Source organism: Panthera uncia, assembly GCF_023721935.1.
Source record: "Panthera uncia isolate 11264 chromosome E2 unlocalized genomic scaffold, Puncia_PCG_1.0 HiC_scaffold_20, whole genome shotgun sequence".
NCBI lineage: Eukaryota > Metazoa > Chordata > Mammalia > Carnivora > Felidae > Panthera > Panthera uncia.
In genome coordinates this window covers 3,529,687-3,537,462 of record NW_026057589.1, presented here as the reverse complement: position 1 = coordinate 3,537,462, position 7,776 = coordinate 3,529,687, and the positions used below count along the sequence as shown (strand labels likewise).

At 36.3% G+C, this 7,776-nt stretch overlaps 1 long non-coding RNA gene across 1 annotated transcript in view; it reads right to left on the bottom strand.

Annotated features, from left to right (window-relative positions):
* Window positions 1-1,572: 1,572 nt before the first annotated feature.
* Window positions 1,573-7,776, bottom strand: part of LOC125916325 (uncharacterized) — a 32,741-nt gene continuing 26,537 nt past the window's right edge. The window contains exon 3 of the long non-coding RNA XR_007455870.1: window positions 1,573-1,851. This is a non-coding gene — a long non-coding RNA (uncharacterized LOC125916325). The remainder of the gene's footprint in view (window positions 1,852-7,776) is intronic.

Below are 7,776 nucleotides of genomic sequence, written 5' to 3'. Positions count from 1 at the left end.
TTTGCTGAGTGATTGCCCCTGCACGCAGACACTGTTAGACTGCTATCCAGGGTCCAGATGTCAAAAAATGGCTGATCACGGGAGAAATTCATTGTTTGTTTTACTCTAACTTCTGCCTCCTGTTAGTGAGAAGGAAAACATTCTCTTCTTTTGTGCTAAAGATCAGGGGATTTCAAAAGTAAATGAGGTTGTAACAAATATCACCATTTTTTTTTTCTTTTGGATAGCAGTAGCAATTGTCAGGGAGGAAAAGCAAGCCAGACATATCATAGAGCTAATTAAAATTATGTCAGGAGATAAACTAATTAGGACACCAGCGTACAGAGATATGTCATTGTGTCAGTCTACAAAAAAAAGAAGAAAGCATTGAAATTCTCAAAAAAAAAAAAAAGTTGAATGAAATAGAGAATTCCATACAATAGCAGGAAAGCAAATTAATTACTGCTTCACTCAACACTGACAGAGAGCATAATAGAAATAGGAACCTCTCGAGATGTGTTTAAAGATAAAAACTTGTTTTTTTTAGCTAGCAGCTGTTTGTCTCATCCTGACATCCTTTCACTTTGTCAAAGTGAGTCGTCCTTCTCTCTGAGCACCTGAAGGAAGTCACTTAAATTCTCAGGACTATGTAAGCGGGGGAAGCCACACCATGCAAGTGAAATCCTGACAGTGGGTATACCTCTAAAGGTCTGAGTCTGTAAAATTATGAGATGCATTTGCATGAGGTGCTGACAAGCTTCACTGTGAGAGGAGAAAACACAAGAAACATTACAGCTCTTCAATTTCTGAAATCCATTTTTGTACACGAGCTACTGGTCATGTCTTTGCAAATTCCTCGAGCTGCATCCCATAAAACAACAAAATTGGGCACTGTCAGCAGAAAAAGAGCATTTTGAATACATCAGTCAGAAAACAAGCACATTTGAAAAACAGACTTAAGAAAAGGTCAAACGGGAGGTTCTGGAAACCCACTAAAAGCTCTCACGTGAATGCCTCTATCTATCTATTTGGAAACTAATATACTGCTGACTACCACAAACTTTCATTTCACATGATTCATGCTCATTTCATCTCCCATAGCAAAACTTAATTAAATATTTCTACATCTGGCTTCTTGATATGCTTTTGAAACTTTTGAAATAATTCCCTTAAGCCTCGAGAACTCCTTGAAAAAAATATATTTATGAGTACAAAGAACTCTGCTAGAAGTCACCATGGTTAATTACAATAAAACAATCTTTGTGATTGGTATCATGTATAAAGTTAATTGTCTCATTAACCTTAGCCATTATAATCTAATCCCATTATAGATGAGAATCAAAAGAAGGGCCAGAGATGAAATATAAATAATGACATCAAAATAGTGTATATTCCTCCATTGTGATCTTTAAGGTTTAAATGCATGTCTCCTTAGGCTAATAACTGATAAGTGTTGTAATGTCAAGATGATAGATTGATAGAAAACTGGCCATGCTGTGTCAGTGACATCTTAGGGTATCTTAGCACATTTCAGATTTACTGTTTTTACTTCTCTTTGACATTTTTATCTCCAGACAGCAGAAAATTAAATGATTACTTGAATGAATCATTTAATGAAATAAAATGAAATAAAACCAAGTCTGTTCAATGTTCAATAGATCTCTTGAGATAGATTATGAAAGAACATTTGCAAACTTCTAGTTGGTCCTTGTGTCCATGGGGTTAGAGCAAGGAAGAATCGAAGATTCTAGCTTGGTACCTGAAACACTGGATGAAGTGACAGGCTTTGACCAGCATTGAGGAAGCAGCATCAACTGTGAGCAATGGATCTTTCATTGTTCTAACAGAAGCTGAAAATCTGAAGTCTAGGGGCTGAAAGATAATTTAAGAATGCAAATGATTAGCCAGATATCAAAGTCACCTGGAAGAAGTAGATTATGATTTAGTCCTAGTTTGACTCAGATATTGCTAGCTAAATGTATTCCTGAATTGCTATCTGGGTTGCATTCAACTGACCCAGATATTATGTATCAAAATAAAAACAGTAAACTACAAAATAGGCAAGATCCACCATTAACTGAATACTTACCATAATAGTAAGGATTAAATCAGGTTTTACCTATACGTGTAAGCACTTAATTTGCTTTTTTATTCCCATTTAACCTTCATAGTACCCTTTTGGGTAACTAATTGTCTAATTAACTGTGCCCAGTTTATAGAAAAAGTCCAGACTGAAGTGCCTATTATGGCTTGGTGTCTTGTCATGTAAGGAATCGTACTGGCCATCGGTATCTCTCTGACTGCCCAGGGGGTGTGTGAAAGAGACTGTAATTTGATACTCGTGTGAAATCTCTGAGCCCTACAAACTAGAAATGTATGACTTGGCACACTAGGAAACATGGACAATTAATTTACTGGTCTTTGCCCAATAAAACATACACAGTTCCTTTAGGGGATGAATAAGGATACGTGTACAGAGAGAATGTAGGAGATGTGATAAGAAACAAGAAGCAACACTGGGGCGCCTGGGGGGCTCTGTTCAGTTGAGCATCATGACCTCATGGTTCCTGGGATTCAGCCCCGCCCCCTCCTGTCTTGCTTCTCTCTGAAAGCACTGAGCCTGTTTGGGATGCTCTCTCTCTCCCTCTCTCTGCCCTCTCCACTAGCAGGCCACAAAACTTTCTCTCTCTCTCTCTCTCAAAATAACTAAACTTTAAAAGTTAAAAAAAAAAAAACAAAACAAGAACCAGAGAGATTGTCTTTTCTTTAGAGATTAGGCCATTGGATGTTAGTTGTACTTAGTTTTAGTTTCTTTGTATTTATTTTGTGGATTTTTGGTCATATGCTTTACCCAAAGAGAATAGTATGGAAGAGTATGGAAAAGTTCAATGTAAGAAGCTTTTGTTAATGCTCATAATCTTACGGTATCTTTTCATAAAAGGCAATTCCATATACTTTACACAGGCAATATGAAAAGAATATGTTTGAAAATCTTAATGGAAAATAAACTATAATCATTTCATAGTTAAAATAGAGTTATTTTTTATATTATTTCTTAGTAACCAGCTCTCTATTGTTTTCCTAAGGAAGAGAGAAAAAATATATAAGGAATCTGTGCTGGTTAAAAAGATAAAATGATGAAAACTTCAGTAACAGAATAAAGCCTTCACGGAAGGTTCAGGGGCAGATCTAAAGGGCTACTTTTTCTTTTAGTAGAGTTCATCCAATGGGGGTGGGCACAGAACCTTTTTGAATAAAGGTACTTGATAGAGTGCCTGGGTGGCTCACTAGGTTAAGCATCCAACTTTGGCTCAGGTCATGATCTCACAGCTCATGGGTTCATGGGTTCGAGTCCCACATAGTGCTCTATGCTTACAGTGTGGAACCTGCAGTACGCTTGGAGTTCTGTGTCTCCCTCTTTCTCTGCCCCTTCCCTACTCAGGCTCTGTCTCTCTCAGAAAATAAATAAATAAACAAATTAATTAATTAAAGAAAATACACGTTAAAGAAAATTTTAAAAAGAATAAAGGTACTTGAGGAATAAGGGCCCAACTGCTATGGAGATTGATTCTAAAATATGTCCATTACTCTTTGGGTTGCAAAAGAAGCAGGTGGCAAAAAACTCTGCAGCTGTTCTCCCGTTACCCTCTGATATTCTGCCCTGCTCCTTCTCTCAGGTCTTGGTCACTCTTGATCCCTATTGCCTTCTCTCACACCGATTGCTCTCTTTTTTTTGGGTTCTGATAATTTTCTTACTGTATTTAATTAGCTTATGCAATTTGCCACGTATCTTAGCTGAACTTGTGAGTACTGAACAGGAAATTTAATCCAGAAAGTACATCAATGAAGAAAGAACGACTTGTCTTCACGATGTGAAATGTTGGGGTCTGGGAGTAAAGACCAGTCAAGAAAGAAATCTTGAGACATCTTCAGTGCAAAAAAAAGGTGGTTGTAGGGACACCTGGGTGGCTCAGTTGGTTAAGCGTCGACTTTGACTCAGGTCATGATGTCCCAGTTGGGGAGTTTGAGCCCTGTATCAGGGGCTCTGTGCTCACAGCTCAGAGACTGGAGCCTGCTTAGGTTTCTGTGTCTCCCTCTCTCTCTGTACCTCCACACTCATGCTCTGTCTCTGTCTCTGTCTCTCTCTCAAAACTAAACATTGAAAACAAAGCAAAAAATTTTTTAAAGATGGTTTATTCAAGCATGAGGACAGGACCTGGGGGCAGAAAGAGCTGCATTCGGGTTGTGAGGAGTGGGTGATTGTATACTTTCAAGTTGGGAGGGGGTCAGGGATACCTTAAGTTTCTAAGGAATTTGGAAATAAGGTTTCCAGGACCTTGAGGGTCATTTTACTGTCTTATGAAACTTTAGTCATGAGACGCTTCAGATACATATCATTGGAACATATGCTTGCAGGATGATTACTAACATGTATCTTGGTGGGGGGTAGAGATAAAGTTTACAAAGGCATTTTTATATGTTAAAGGAGACTTACAGAAGTCTGGAGGTCAGGCTAATGTCAAGCTAATGTTGCCTTTTTTCCTTAGCAAAGTATTAACATTGAGGCAGTTAAGCCCCTAGAATAAGGTCACTCTGCCTGTCCCAAGTATTTGTCAATGGGCTGCAAAGGAAATTTATTTATTTTTTTCTATATTTCTTTTGCCTTTGTTCTCCACATCATAAAGGGCTAGCCTACATGTCATCAGATATGCTAAAGGAGGGTGACCAGTAGTGAATCCTTGTGTGGAGAATTCTGGAAAGCTTTCAGGGAATAGGACCACAGGCTTGTAGAACATAATGCGTTTTTCAGGGAAATCGGCGTCTGTACTTTCCAGCCATGGGCTTTTGGCTGGTGGTTCTTTGAAGCTTATCATTTAAAATTTCAACATAATAGAAAGCAATCTTAGAAAGAATTCTGTAGTTTTGTCTTTTCTTTCTTCCTTTCTCTCTCTTTCTCTTTCTTTCTTTCTTTCTTTCTTTCGTCCATCCTCTTCCCTGTGTCAGGGCTTGTGATTACAATGTAAAGAAAACTATGAAAAGTAGCATACAATAAGAGGGTAGTGATTGAGAACACAAAATTCAATTCCTTAGATATTCTTTAGCAAACAAACAAAAGGAAAAAAAAAACATACCTCCTGGAGGCTGAAACTTGAATATAAAATTCAAAAACTCAAGTGGCTTCCTGGTTCTCTCTTAAGGATTTCATGGTCTAATTTTTCTTTGTGTATGTATGTATGTATGTGTGTGTGTGTGTTCATTTCTTGTGTGTGTATGTCTTCTTCCTGAATACTAAGTTCAGTATGCTTACAAATAGTTTCTCCTGCACCACCCTGTTGGCCAGCATGTTCTTTGGGCATTGTGGCCCTGACTCTTACCCGGTTCCAAAGATAATTCAGCTCAGAGATAATAATGCCTAAATGCAGACCCTATTTGTCTTATTTTCATTATTAAATAGTGAAATCAACTAACTCACTAGCTCAGTAGGTGGACCCTGCCCGTTTTTGAGCCAATCAATGTTTGTCAATATAAAAATATTATAACTTAGGACTACCCTTTTAGCAGTTCCAGTGGGTATGGTGTATCTCAGAGCAGCTAGTGACAAATGGGTAAAGCAAGCATTAAATTATATGTCTATGGTATATTTTTGTATTTCTTTCATACATGCATGTGATCAATAATATTAGGATATCAAAGATCCTATAGAATTGTCTGGAGGTTTAGAATGATCTATTGTACATAGGTTTAAATATATTTTATGTTAATTTCCCCATTGTGAAGAGATTTTCGTATAGCTCTGTTGTGAAAGAGTATTAAATAAATCAGTAACTAGCCAAAATATCTCATTATTAACTGCAAATCATCTCCAATTCTCCATATGAGTAGTTGAAAAGAGGAAATATCTTTAAAATAAAACTAAGGGGGGGCACGTTGGTGGCTCAGTTGGTTGAGCATTCGACTCCGGGTCAGATCATGATCTCAGGTTTCTTGAGTTCCAGCCCCGCATTGGGTTCGCTGCTGTCCGTGCAGAGCCCACTTCGGATCCTCTGTCTCCCTCTCTCTCTGCTTGGCACCTGCTTGCACCTGCCCTCTCTCTTTCTCAAACAAATAAGACTGATGAGCAAACAAACATAGTGGCTATCAAGCAGATTGTAAATATATAATGTGTAATTAAATTCTGCAGTGACATTCAGGTGTATTGGGGTATTAACATTGTTATGTTCATCAAAAAGGGAAAGAAAATAACTAAGTGACAAACATAAATATTACTCAAATTACCAAACAAGTAGCACACGGTTTTAAAAAATGATTTTAATAAAAATTTGGCATTAGTAATTATTTACGACATATAACTAATTTATGTCTAATATTGATACATGCTTGGTTACATATTGTTTTCATATTTTATGGTTTGATGAAAGTATTCATAGGAAAACACCCATTGAGGTGTACTTTATAAACTGTATTTGATAGAAATACTAAAATCTAGTCATTTGGTATGTTTCAAAGCATATTGATTTTAATTTGGAAGATATCATGAGTAAAATGCTTAAAGTCTACAAAATGTCTTCAACATTTAGTAAAAAATAGCAGTAAATAGACAATTGTCAACGTAACTAAACTGCTCACCTACAGCGTATATACACACATACACATACGCACATGCACACAAATACACAATAGTACCACAAAGCTTCCCACAAACTCTCTATTGTATTAAATGAGATGGAATAGCAAATGTGATATTTTATACCAGAGCCCTATTAAAAATTCTTTAATCTGAAATGTATTTGAAGTCTGCCCTTCTAAGTAATCAACATGGTAATTATTTCAGGAATCCAGCTTTTTTTTTTTTTGATGATTATCTTTAGAAAGATTGACACAAAATAAATGGATAGTATCAGCTATATAAATGCTTACAGTATATTATTATACTTTAAAATTTTATTCATGGCAGTTTTGTACAACCCAGTTGCTTATAATTTGCTGTAATTGCTCCTCAAATAGAGCATTAAGTTTTATGGCTTCATATTTTCCTTGACTAAAAGGCTTTATTACCATAACAATGCACAGAAAATGGAAATATTGATACCCATAACCTCTAAGTAATGTTTGCTTATTATTTAATGTACGGATATGCAGCTTAATTCTAAATGAATCAGAAAGTACCAAGGAGTTTTGTTTTGTTTTGTTTTCTCCCCCTAACATATTATTTCTGTCCTAATGGTCTTAGAAGTCTTCGAGAGTAGCGACATTGTATTTTATTATGCATTTTCGTGTATAACAAGGAAGAGGTCTCTGCTAATACCTGAAATAAAAAGAACAGTGTTCTAATTTAAACCTTGGTTTCTTATTTTTCCACAGACCGATGCCCTTTGTGGGAGCATCGAAATTTATAGCCAAGCTCAGATCTATTAGGATCAAGACATAAAAGGAAAAAAAAAAATGGTCTTTAGTGCAGAGGGAAATAACCTTTTACAATATTAATAAAGGCTCTCTATACTTACTATATTTCTTTGACCTATAATGTCAGAAATATAGATTGCACCCTTAAATCATGCACTTCTAGCTTCATACCAAATTTGCACAATTCGACTTTATCACAAATGTATCCAGATTTTTACAACATCTGGCACATTTATAGCAATTAGTTCTGGGCAGGCTGTAGTGCCGCCAGTCTAAATTGCACAGTCCAAGAACATACACAAATTATGATTAATAATGATTTATTCAATGATGAAGTAATTCATCTTAGTCAGTTAAAGCCTACAACTATAAGAGTTGACAGTTGTGATTTGT